Genomic DNA, 13,994 nt, shown 5'->3' with positions numbered 1-13,994 from the left:
TGCTTGGAAGCTACTGGTGTAGAGAAGAAAGGCCTGAGCTCTATTGTCTGATGGACTCGTATCTTGATTTTGTCATTTTGTAGCAGTGTGACTGTAGGCAAGTGCTTAACAACTTGATGTTCCAGCTTTCTCAACTGGAAAATGAGAATAATACTTTTTCCTGGAAAGGATAGATGGTCTGAACAACCACCGCCTGGGATAGCACTGGCACATTGTGAACACTTCACACCTAACAGCTACTGTTGTTACCCACGTGTCATCAGAGTGAAAGAACCTCTTCTGAAGCCAACAGAACTGCGAGTCTTGTAGTAAAACACCAAACATTTTCCATCAATTTACTTTTCAGGGTGTTACTTGAAGGAGAAGGAAGCAAGTGATCACATGGAAGTATGTGTTATCTTAAAAAGTTCTTCTTTTAAGCTGTGGGCACCTGTGCTTTAGGGGACATCATCTGCCAGAACAGGGGTTCCCTCCTACACCTCAGAAACTGCCAGAGACTCCCAGGGTACTTGTTGGACACCTGGATTCTGGAGCTCCAGTCCATATTTGCCAGATCAGACCTCTGACGCTGGAGAATTGGAACCTGTATATACAAGGAGCTCCTGCATTGGTTTTTAGGAAACCCAATGAAGCTTTCAATCATAGACTGACTTTGGGAAAGCACAGCCCAGCCCACAGTGTTTTATCTTCTGACATGATATCACTTTTCACTTCTTTCGTCTGAACACTGAGTCCAGGGAATATGATTGCTAGTGGTAGTGCTAATAGGAGCAGTAATAGTAATAATTACAGCTAACGTTTATTGAGCACTTCCTGTAAGCCAGACGTTGTTCTAAACTTTACATGCATAGGCTCTTCAATCCTATAGCAATCTTCAAAGATAGGTATTATAATTACCTACATTTTATAGGAAGGAAAACTTAGGCACAGCTGTTAAGTACAGAGACCTGGGAGCCCCTGCTCTTAATCACTAGGCTACCCTGCGTTTCTCTGGTTAATTAAAGAGAAAATGAGTTTGGGAGTGGACTGGATGCAAGCAGCCCCTTTAACCTGCAGCTCAGAGGTGAGGGGGCTTTCCTTCTTCAGGATGAAGGTGCCCCTGGGATGATGGGTGTGGGGGCAGGGAGGCCTGGAAACAGCAAGTACATCTTGGAGCTGCATCATCCCATAGTGTGGCCGGGATGTTGCTGAGGGGTTCTCTCCCAGCTGCTGTCACATGCTGGCATACCGCAGGAACCAGGGGCAGAGAACACCAGGTCTGCCATGTTGAGTCCATCAGAGTGACTGTGAGCTGAGAGAAACATCTTCCACGCTCACCTCCTCACTCCCATCAGGAAACACAAGGATCTTCCTGCCTGGAACTCCCCATGCCTCATTTTCCAGGACTTGGAGGCCATTTTGTGGAAGCCCCAGAGCCTAAGGCTTCATTTATTCTCTGTTTTCCGACTCTTCCTTCAAAAATGGCAGGTATTTCCATCATCCATGTCCCTGCAGATAAACACATAAACTCTTTTCTGTAGCTGGTTTTGTTAATAATTGCTAAAATGAACAAGGAGATGGCAGGAATCAAACCAAATGCATACAGTCACCTCGCAAGGGGATCAGGAATCGCAGGTTTTCAATCCGGTTAATATATCTGGGATCCCTTTCTTATAGACTCCTCAGATCAAATTCTTCTCTTTTATTCATTATCTCACCAACCCTCCAGAGCCTCAGCCTTCAGGTGCTCTGGGAGACTGTTCTCCACCTTGAGCGTATAGCAGAGTCTCCCAGAGGCCTTGGTATAATTGCTGGGCCCCAGGCATGGGTTAGGTCTGCACTGGGAAGGAGGATTTGCATTTCTAACAACTTCCCAGGTGCACGATGCAGGGACCGTCCTTTGAGAACTGCTGTTCTGGTAGACACAGGCCTACAGATACAATTCAGGCAGAAACATCTGTTATTTAAAGGGGAGGAGGGGCCACCAGTCAAAATACAGAATGCTCAGTTGAATTTGAATTTCGGATAAACAAATAATTTTTTAATGTACATATGTCCCAAATATTGCATGGGACAGACTTCTATTAAAAAATTATTTGTTGCTGATCTGAAATTCAAATTTATTGGAGTGCCTGTGTATCCTGAATTTTTATTTGCTAAGTCTGGCAACTCTATTTCAAGGGCATAGCATTTGCAAGCTTCCTGATAGCATAATAGCTACTCAGTGATTCAGGCTATTTTCTTAGATATTTTCCTTCTACCATCTAGCTCTCAGGCTCCTGAAATGGATTTTCTAACTCTAAGATGGGTCTGTCCTGTCCCAGTCTTCCATTGAGACACCACTCTAGGATCTATCTACCTGTTGACTTACCACATTCTAGGGTTTAGTTTACTATAATCCCTTGGAGCTTACTATTGCCATGTCTTCCTACTAGAATATTCCTTTTCTGTATGTGAATCTTTCAATATGCTTTAGAAGTGGTGATTTTAGACAAGGCAGGGGAGAAGTTAGAGCCCAAAAAGCACACATGGTCAGCTCCCTACTTTGCTGATGCCAAGACTGGTCAAGCTGGTATACCTAAGAAGACCCCCAAACAAGGCCAGAGAGGGAAGGTGTGTCTATCAGAGCAAGCAAGCCTGGTGACTTTGCTATGCAGAATAAATATTAATAACATAGTGTGTGTGACTGCTGTTTGTTGGTAAGTTAAGGATTGCAATTTGTGTTTAATTTAAAATCCCATTATTGTGCCTGTGAAGGCATTTCTGAATTTGACAAGCTTACTTTGCTAGGATGTGTCAATTTCAGAATATTGTTCCTAAAAGCACAAAAGATTTCTTTGGCGTTGACAATGATGATGATGATAATGATAAGATAGATAAGGAAATTATTGAATGGAATCAATCTCACAAGCCTTCAGTTTAGTTGGACTTTAATGTCTGAGAGTTCATCTGCCACTTCTGGTCATTTCCAAAAGGAGCAACTGTATTCGAACTCACAGCCCAGCATTATTGTGAAGACCACAGAGTTTGGGTCTATTTCCTGCAGATTTCTTGAGTGAATATTTAGAAGGGCAACATAGTTCTCTTCTTTCGAATACTAATAATTCTGATTCAGAGAGCAGTAACTTGAAACGTTTTTCCAGGAATGCAGCCGTATTTCCAGACACTCTAATAAAGCTAATCGGAACCTTGAGGGTTTATTTTTGTTTTTCTCTGAAGAATGGATTCCTGTTAAGTATTTGCATTATAAGTATGAAACCTACCATTGTTTGAGAAACAGATGTTAGAAGAGGATGCAATCAAAAGTAAGAAGAAATGACTGTAGCTGAGAACAGATATTTATTTTCACGTGATGGCTATGTATCTAGTGGCTTCCCATAATAAGCCATCAGTGAATGAAAAATCAAATAAGAAATGTGTCTGTTGTTTGTGTGCAAAAATGTTATTACTAACCCGCCGTTAGAAGTGGTATGCGTTTTGGGTGTTTTTCCATGAGTTCTGATGTATTTGGGCAATGTCACTCATAGGCTCTTGCCTCATCATACTATTAATCAGTAGCAGACATCTGCAAAAAAAGATAGCCATGATTTCTTGGTGTTTTCTGTGGTCAAGGAAAAAGTCCAGGTTTCTGCTCCTAAGGGGATTTGAGCCCATTTTCTCAAGCCCACTGGCATTGTCCTTTTGCATCGTACAGCACATGCTGCATTGCTATCTGGCAATAGACAGTGATAGCAGAGATTTGGAGGGTTTAATAAACGTGAGAATTGAAAGGTATCATGCATTTTCTTACCCAGAAAGCCAATCTACTCTCTTTCTGCTATACACTTTGTGAGCTAATGAAATGCCAAATATAGCAGCAGGGAAAAACAGTAGTCCATTAATACATTCCCTGCTTACATTCCATACCGATAAGCTATTTTGTTTGTTTGTTGGGTTTAACAGATTGTGCTTTAATTACAAGCCATTAGCCAGTCATTAATACATAAAACAGTTTGGATTTCATAAATATTTTTGAATATTATTCAACTCATTTAACATTTTAGTATACGGAAAGAATATCAGATTTAGGTGAAATACTTGGGTTAACTGACATCGTGTCACTTGTGGATAGCCCAGCCCTTCTGACTCAGTCCAGAGGGGCCCTGAGGATGGGGGTGGGGGTGGGGGCTCTCTGGAGTTGGACAGTCTTTGTTCTAGTCCTGACTGCCTCTTACTGGTGAACGGCCTTGGGCAAGTTCAGTTCTCTCTTCCTCCGTTTCCTTATTAACCAAATGAAGGCAGTTGTATTACTATCATCCAAGAAATGTTTTTAGCATTAGTGAGATAATCCATGTGAAGTGCCTAGCACTGAGTGAGCACAGAATAAATATTAGATAAAAATAGAATTAAAAAATAAAATTTTAACTGTGTCTTCACCATATTTGATGGATCTCTTATTATATTTTGCAGTTGTGGAATGAAGTGGAGAGTATGTTGGCTACCTAATAAAATGTAACTAATGAGTATTTGAATTTTGGAATAACCTTATCTTAAACACTGCGGATTCATCGGATACTGGTAGTAAAAGTATTAAGGGCATATTTAATAAAATTAAGGATCTCTTATATTCTGTCGTCATTCAAGAATCAACTCTTGCCTATTGCCTAAAGCCATAAAGAGAACAGTACAAAATAAATGTAGTTTTATTTGGCTTCATTAAAAATGGTGTTTCTAATCTTATTATTTTCACATTGATTAATAGGCTTTCGTATTTTAAACAATTCTCAAGGTCTATGATTCTTGGACTTGGGCAGTGGCACCATTAAGCCATTGGAAAACCAGTGAATGGAAACTGCACTCTTCAAGGATGTGGTTTCTGTGGTCTGGCTCTCCCTGCTATAGCAGTCATGGCTTGGTGGGCAGGAAAGTAGGCATGGAAGGAAGCTGGGCAAGAGAGTGAGGTAGTGTCAGTGGTAATCTGAGTGGTTAGACCACTCGAACTGTGAAAATTTAGTGTTGGTGATTTCCTGGCTGCAACAGTTTTCTTTGATGTAGTCTCCAGTCTCTAGGACCAGAGAGATGCAAGAATCAACAGAGAGGGAGTGTTGGAAAGGGAGGAGGTAAGCTAAGGGAACACACAGAATAGTAAGTCTTCTCTGTGCCTTATTTGCTTTCCCACTGAGCAACTTAAAGACCTGGGGATTTTTTTTTTTTTTTTAATCTAATTGGAATGGGCACTCACAGCTACTCCTGTCTCATTCTCTATGGTTAGAGATGAAGACCCTACCTTGGTAATTCTTGCCCCTATGAGGGACTCCATGTGAGTCATGGACATTCTCAAAAATAGTTTCTGCAAAAGTAAAATGTATATTTGCTGGCTGACTTATTCAGTGAACTGATTTGATAAAATTGATTTCTGCTTCATATCTTAAATGTTTTACACAATCTAACAGAAGAAGAAGAAGCTGAAAAGCATTGACTCACATCTAACACACAGGTCTGGGTTTTTTCCCATATCACAAAGCCACTTGCTTATTGTGTCTTTTACTGATTCATCTTGTTTCCTTTTGTTCAATAAATTGCTGATGTCATTTCTTTTGACTATTTCTGAAGGGCAGCTAGGCTTGCTTTGTTTACTGTTTTATATGCTAGCACATATCAAGTCATATTTGACAGAACTACCAGAATTATCAAGCACTTACATATATATGCTCTGTATGCTGATCTCTCTTCAAGAAACCTTATATATATGTTACTTCATATGTCTTGTTGCAAGGCTGCAGGAGAAACATTCCTTCCTTTCACAAACAGAGATTCTGAAGCTCAGAACATTTAAATACTGTGCTCAAGTTTCAACATGTAATGAGTGGTATTCAAAACTAATATAGTTCAACTCCAAAGTCCATGTTCCTTCATTAGGCTATGAAGACTTAGACCTTTGCCTTCCTAGCACTGGATTACTTTGTATGGAACCCAATAATGTTTTTATAGTATTTTGCTGTCTTTCCAGACAATGCTATCTTTTTATTCTCAGGTAATTTCCACATTGTTCAGCTTATGCACAAATCAAGATTCTTTTCTCTGTATTTCAAATGTATAGACTTGACCATGCTATTTGTAGCACAGTGCAGGGCACTGCAGGACATACAAAAGTAAAGGAATCATGGTCTACAACTTTAGGAGGTTCTATTTTAATGGGGAAAAAACTGAACATGATAAGACCTGCTTACAAATGTCTATAATATGAGGCAGAATGAAAGTAACATTATTGAAATATAATTCATGATAGGAATTTCCAAGGAGAAGGCAACCACAGAAGCCTTTTCCCCTTTGGATATTGGTTGAGGTTTGGCTTTTGTACTAGGTATTTATGGGGAAGGAGGACCAGAAAGCTCACTGGCCACATTCCAATGGTTCATTGTCACTGCCTTATCTCTCACACTTAGGGGGAGTGGGGGTTTCTGATGACTAGCTTGCACAGAAGGAGAGCTTGATTCATGAATGGGTTGGCTTGGTATGTTTATGAATGTCAACATTGAACTGCTGCTGCATGACAACCCCATTTAGGGGTGACCCTGTTAGAGGTGAGTGGAGAATTCTTAATGGACATATCTTTGGGCATTGTACTTAGTAGTCCACTTCACATGGAGAAATTGAGGTAAGGCTAAATGTAAACTTCTGAACAGTGGCAAAATGACTTAGCTGATTGATCATATTCTGGAAGGAGCAAAATTAGCAGAATAGGAATAAGTAATTGGAGCAAGAGGACCTATGGGATTAGCCACAGAATGTAAAGATATTTGCATCCTGCACTAACATGTACCAGAGAGTTTCTGCTGTGGAAGAGGTACTACACAACCGAAAGAATGACTCAGCCAGTTTACATCAGCCAGAGACATATTTTTTTTTTCAGAGACATATTTTGAAGTTAGAGGCAAAAGAATTTCATGATGGATTGGATGTGGAGTATGATAGAGAAGAATCAAAGATGACTCCCAGATTTTGGCCTAGGCAACTGGAAAAATGGAGTTGCTATTAATTGAGGTTGAATGAAGAAGATTTTCGCATAAAGATGAAGAGTTCAGCTGGGACATGTTGGTTTGGAATATTTATTAGACACACAAATGGAGAGGCTAATAGGCATTAAATATATGGATCTGAAGTTGAGGAGAGAAGGGGTTAACCCAGAGTGTAAGAGTCATGACATGCTAGAAAAAAGTCATGGAAATGAACAAAGAAGGACCCAGGACAAAGCCTTTCCCTCACCTGTGTTGCTCATGTGTATAATGAGAGGACAGAAGGGTGCTCAGGATAAGATTTTGTCAACTTAGTAGTTCAGATTTCTGGGCAAATTTTACAGAGTAGGAAAGATTGAGAGCTTGGGCATTTTTTTTTATAGGTAGTGTCAGTGTGTAGAAACTTCTAGTGATCACTCATTTCTGATACACCTTTTTGTGGGGGGAGCACATGGGAAATTTAAACTTTGCTGCATCCCTTGCAGGCTTATCTAAGTAGTTCTGGCTTTTGGGTTGTGAGATGGTTGCCATTTCAATGCTGATGCATTCAATTGCTGGCGCAGGACCTTCCAGTGCACTCTCCCCCTGCTGTAGTGAACATGGAATCATGAGAAGAGGCAGGTGCCACAATATGGAAGTAGTCAGATCACTGAGGACTTATGACCTTGAGTTTTGCCCAGATGTGTAGCAGATTTTGGTGTGTGCTAAGCTACTGAGATTTTGGTGTCACTTGTTATCATAGCACAATATAGCCAAGCTACCATGACTGACATGGTCTGTTGTTGGCACACTTGTGGTGGAAGGTCATGAAAATAAGGATCTGGTCTCTGGAGAAGGGAGACACCAAATTTTACTCATGTCACAATTTGCCTCAGGGTTATGAAGAACAAAGATATCGTCTCTCCCATAATTGTGCTATTCTTTTCTATTTTTATTTGGGTTTATGCATTGTTTTTCGGTAATGTCTCTCTTTTTTCTTTTCCTTGGTGTTGCAATCAAGAACCATAAGACTTATTTTGACGACAATAAGTCTATAAATATTTACAACTCAGCTTCTCCAGTTTTAATGAACCAGGTGATTAGTGGAGACCCCTATGATGCTTAAAGATGTCACTCAGAGTGAAAGTTCACCTACTGAACAATTAAACAATTAATTCACTGATGGTTAATGGAGTTTCCAGTGTATCTAACTAACATTTATTAATGATAATGATGACTTTATGTTTTTAAAGCTTGTCAGTTAGATTTAAAATATACTACACACATCTCTGTCTCAATCTTTTTTGCCCTTGGTGGGTCAGGCCTGAGGATAAAAAATTTGTATGAATTTGGAGGAGGGAATAATTTTATGATGCACGGTTTTAATCATGTGGTGTTGTCTACTCACTCATAGTCTGTCTTCCTGTAATGCTGCAGCAGGAATACACTGCTGAGTTTTGGATTAAATAAGTCAGATATACAACATTCTGTGGAATTTGTAGTTGATGCTTCGTGAATATTGGTCTGAGTCCAACCCATATAAAAAGCTCAGCAAAACTAAAAAATATATAACAACAACAGCAACAAAATACAGAAACAAACAAAAAAAATCTATCCAACACATTTTTAGCAGAAGAAGAATTTCAGCACGAAGTTAAAGAATGAAACTCAAAATCATATGGCTTTGGTAGCCTTTCAGTACCAACAGCTACATGTTATGCGAAATCTATGAAATTGGCCAATTGATAATAGCAGAAAGCTCATTACCAAGCAAATACAAAAAAGCTATTCACCTTTGAAAGATTGCATTTTCATTACAGAAACAGCAGAAAAGGACCTAGAAAACTAATGAAAAAACATAAAAATGCAAATTACTGCAGCTAATTGGTTGTGTCTTCAAACATATTCTGAATTATTAATTTATAAAAGAGTAAATCTCTTCCTTTACATATAAGGAAATGGTATCCTTCTCTCACTGTTAGCATTAAAATGATAACACTCCATTCTTCTCTGGTGTAATTGTATCAAAATTTTGTTGAGGGGACAAAGAGGAAGAACCAAAGAATTCCATTTTTTTCCCTAAAGTTCTAAACTCTTCTGTCGAATAGCTAGTTATATGTTAAATTCCCAGTCTCTATATGCAGTTAATAAAGAACCAAACTGAAGGCACAAATTAGTTCTGAGAGGGTCGGTATTCTCACCTCTTGGTTCACTGGGGAAAACCAATCATTTTTCACTGTCTGGCATGGGGCCATTAAAACAGCTCTCATCAAGGTAATCAACATTTCCAGCTTGACAAATCAATAGTAATACCTCATCCAATGTGATATTTGACACAGATAACCATTCTCTTTGTTTTGAAATGCCTTCTCCTTTGGCTTCGGTGATATTTCTTATTTTCTTCTTACTTCACTGTATATTTCTTCTTGATCTACTGGCTCTTTCTGACATTTGGAGGATGCCAGGGCTCAGTCCTTCACTTTTCCCTTCGGTGATAGTGTTTAACCTCATGGTTTTAAATACCATGTGAATGTTGAGACTCCAGAATCTTGACTGTAGATCTGACCTTTCCTGGGAGCTTTAGACTTGTATGTCTGTCTAATCGCTGAGTCAACATTGCTTGTTTTATACCGAATGGGATTCCAAATCAATCCGCAACAACATGGACAAATCTCAAAAGCATTACGTGAAGTGGAAGAATCCAGAAACAAAAGGCTGCATATTGTATACTGTGTAATTCCATTTATAGGACAAAATTATAGTGATTCCCAGTGGTTTGTGGTAAGGGACAGGATTGACTGCAAAAGGGCATGAAGTAACTTTTTTAAGTGATGGAAATATTGTATTTCTTAATTATGGTGTAGGATAATGGTTACATGATTATAAACGTTTGACAAAACTCATTGACTACACACTTAAAATGGATGATTTTCTGGTACAAATTACTTGTACTAATTATTCTTCAATAAACTTGATTTCAAAAAATGCTCAGCTATCTTCTCATTGCAATTATGATAAAATAAAAATACTTATCATTCTTCAGCCATTTGATCTTTGTTCCACAAAGTAACTAAACTCCTTTCAGTTTCCCTAATTCTTTTCTTTGCCTGGAAATTTATTTTTCTGGATTTTTGAATTGCTAACTACATTTATTTCAGAAACCAATATCTTAGAGAGACTTTTCCTGTCTCCGGTGTCTAAAAAAGGTCATCTTTCTCCTTCAAGTTAAACTCCGTCTCAATATTCTAATTTAAGCACTCAGCACTACTTGAATAGTCTTGCTTATATATTTACTTGCTTCCTTGCTTCCTTCTTCTCTGGTCTGTACGTTTCTGGCAGAAATGGAAACTATCAGTTGGATTCACTGCTAAATTTCCCAAACTAAGGTCAGGATTGAGCATATTATAGGCACGAAGTAAATATTTGTTGAATGAATAAATAAATGAATAGCACGAACTTAATGTTTGTTGACTGGATGACTAACTGAACTCTAAACCACAATTGTAAAACACTGGCACTTCATACTTAATTGAAGCATATGGTGCAAAGAATGTGGATCAATGATGCTAATGGAGTATGTGCTTAAAACATGCACATCCACCAGCAGGCATTTATTAAGGTCTATCTGTATGAGTGTCACTGAGCTACATGTGGAGGTCACCTATTTAGAAGGAAATGTTCTGTCAATCATTTCTACCCATTTGTTCAAACTTTCTCAAATGAATGCATTTCATAGAAAACCTTCTTAGTTCAAACTGCTGCAAGAAACCTGTGGAAATAAGTCATTTTAGGTTTTTTTTTTTTTTTTTTTTGTATGTGTGTGAAGAATTTTGTTCTTATACTGGCTGTTAGGAGTGGTTCATGAAAATTTTTGCTAGATTTCAGAAAATTTGAAGCTAAGTATTATTTTCTTTAATAAATCACTCTTGGCACAGTAAAAATATACTTAGTTTTTCTAAATAGGTGTATTTAAAAAATAAGCATGTAGCCAACTCTATTTTGAAAATATAAGGGGTAGCCCTTCCTTGGATATCTGTTAGTATGAAAAATTGGGCAGTTAGTGATGGACTTTCCTGGCACTTAACTTGGTGAGCATTTTGATAATGTTTACAAAATTATACCAAAAATTTTAAATCTGAACACATGTGTTTTTATGTGTAAACAAACTTGAACCACTCTGTGCTACTATAACTGAAGGAATGGTACTTCAAGATAGAGCAGTTAAATCACCAGTAAGAAACACACATACACGCACACACACAGTGGAAAACAGAACTCTTCTTTATGATGGTTACAGTCTAGTATTGATTCTTGGACCTTACTTAGTTCTTCTTTTGTTTTGTTATTTTGGTTTTGATGGACACATTAAGCCAAAGAAATCAGAAGGCAAAAGCCTCTTCTTGGAGTTCAGGGTTGTGGGACACAGAGCCCAAATGATCCATCGCTGCAAGAGCTCTCTTCTGGAAGGAGAGTTTGAGGTGGAAGCAGGTGACTGCAGAGTGTAGGTGGGAGAGGAGTTCAATGATGCTGACTGTCATCTCTGCTCTAGAGCCTCCAACTATACTTTTCCAAAGTGAATAATTATGCTTAGTGATAAAGATGATCAAAAGTTCTTGGCAATTATGTCTTCCAAAGTAGCACCAGGTCATGGAAAGTAACAGTAATTCAGGAACTTCATGATTCAAATGATCGTATATTATGAGAGATCTGAAGTGTCAAATCCTAATTGTAAATGTTTTGCTGTAATTCGTATCTTATTGCAGAGTTTAGAATTTAACTTCCTTTAGTATCATCCTAATGTGAAACAAGTGTATGGTTTTATTTAGTAATTAACATGTGATTATGTGAAATTGATTAACCTATGTTATTTTCTTTTCCTTCCCTTTTAAAAACAAAATAGCATGTACTGACTATGTACTTTATGTTGAACCCTTTATAAGTGACATTTTAAAGATTCTGATGCCCGACATTCTTGGTAAAAGAGTAATCCTTTTGCTACCCCTTCAAGCAGTCATCTCTTGTCTCCTGAACTCATAATTTTCAAGATAAAAGCTGAAAAAATTAGTAAAAGCCATTATCTTCTATGCCATTATCTTGCCATTATCTTCCTGCCACTATCTTCTATGCCACCTCAAAACAGACACTGGCTCGTTAGGCCACATTTCTGGAGTAGGCATTGCTTACCCATTTTGCTTCTCGTCCTTGACTGAAGCAGTTTCTTTAACTCTGGATTTATGAGGAAAGCATAGCATTATTTGAAAGCAATTGAAGTGACACTACAGAATGAGAACCATGAAGAGTATCCTATTCATTTGTCTTAAAAGAAGACTTACTAGAACAATAAGAGAAAGAACATAATAAAAATAGGTACTACTTGCTGTCCATTTGCAATCTATCAGGTGCCAGAGCAGAAGCTTTCAAATAATCACATGTCATTTACAACGACATTTAAAGTAAGTGCTACAGAGGCTCAGAATAGTTCGTTTCCTGTTCTGAGGATCAAATAGTTAGTTATAAAATGTCAGAGCCAGGGTCTGTGCCAAGTTTGTCTGCTCAGTTTATAGACTACAGTATCTCTACTTCAGGATACTTCTATATAGTGTACAATGATATTCTTGTAATCATATCTTCATCTCTGAACTCTGGTTGAGTTCAGACTTGTGTCTTTGTTTTAGCTGACCTTGGTTTAGAATTGTCTTCAGGGTATCTTAAGCCATTCTTTTAGTGTGCTGTAAATTATGGGGCTGTTCCCTTCTGTTTATCAGGGCTCTTATTACTAATTATAGAAAATGATCAGTCTGTTGTCTAAAATAGCTCAAAATTCAAATTGTTAAATATTCTGCTCACTAGCCTGTTAAAAGGCAGTCTCTTATGCTTTTTTTTTTTTTTTTTCTTTCTGTTTTCTCCTGCTTCCAGTACTTCCTATCCTAGGATTTTGGGTTTCAAGGTCCTGGAGTTCTTTGTTTCTAAGCATACTGCTTGCTGTCTTTGGGTTCCCCATGGTCAGCATTCTGCTTGCCTGGGGGTGTTGGAGAGGATGTTTTAAAGGGAGGGGCACTACTAGGTTGGATCAAAACTGAAAATAGATGTTTGCCATCCCTCTTCTTGCAGAATGCAGCTAAAATCCTTGCTGGATACAACAGTTACCGGTTCTACGCTTCGATCATTTTATGTCCCCTAACTGTATGAGCTACACAATGAATGTTGATTTTTATTTTTAAAATTATCATTATTTTTTAAAGATTTCATCCATTCATTCATGAGACACACAGAGAGATAGGCAGAGACACAGGCAGAGGGAGAAGCAGGCTCCTCTCAGGGAGCATGATGTGGGCCTGGACCCTCGGATTGGGATCATGCCCTGAGCCAAAGGCAGACAGACGCTCAACCGCTGAGCCCAGGCATACCTGAATGTTGATTTTTTAAAAATGTCAATCGGAGAAGGACAATCATCATATGGTTTCACTCATACATGGAATATAAGAAATGGTGAAAGGGATCATAAGGGAAAGGAGGAAAAATTAGAGAGGGAGACAAACCATGAGAGACTCCTAACTCTGATAAACAAACAAAAGGTTGCAGAAGGGGAGGTGGGTGGGGGGATGGGGTGACTGGGACAGGCAATGAGGAGGGAGGATACTTGATGGGATGAGCACTTGGTGTTATACTATATGTTGGCAAATTGAATTTAAATTTAAAAAATGTAAAAAAATAAATTAAAAACGTTTAGAATAAAGCTGTGAAAAAAATTTAAAAATTAAAAATACATACCTTCCAAACTGAGTTGTCTATAATTTTTCAACTAAAAAGTGTCCCTTTACTAAATATTTCTGTATTTTCCACCAGAGTAATAAAAATTAAAAATTGAAAGCCCTGAAACTTATATCATGATGAAAATAAATACCTAAGGCATTATCTGAAAAATCAAGATTGAATCCAAGCTGCTACAATGTATGTATTTTACTTTTTGAAAAGCCATTTTTAATACATTTCGTCAGGTATTTTACAAATCCTAATTGAATTTAATGAATATTTTTAGAC

The 13,994-nt window shown here is 38.1% G+C and overlaps 1 long non-coding RNA gene across 1 annotated transcript in view; it reads right to left on the bottom strand.

Moving 5' to 3' along the window:
• Window positions 1-66: 66 nt before the first annotated feature.
• Window positions 67-13,994, bottom strand: part of LOC118351243 (uncharacterized) — a 29,856-nt gene continuing 15,928 nt past the window's right edge. Inside the window, exon 3 of the long non-coding RNA XR_004806379.2 lies at window positions 67-1,488. This is a non-coding gene — a long non-coding RNA (uncharacterized LOC118351243). The remainder of the gene's footprint in view (window positions 1,489-13,994) is intronic.

The sequence above is a fragment of the Canis lupus genome, chromosome 17 (genome assembly GCF_003254725.2).
Source record: "Canis lupus dingo isolate Sandy chromosome 17, ASM325472v2, whole genome shotgun sequence".
Taxonomy (NCBI): domain Eukaryota; kingdom Metazoa; phylum Chordata; class Mammalia; order Carnivora; family Canidae; genus Canis; species Canis lupus.
This window is presented reverse-complemented; position numbering and strand designations above follow the sequence as displayed.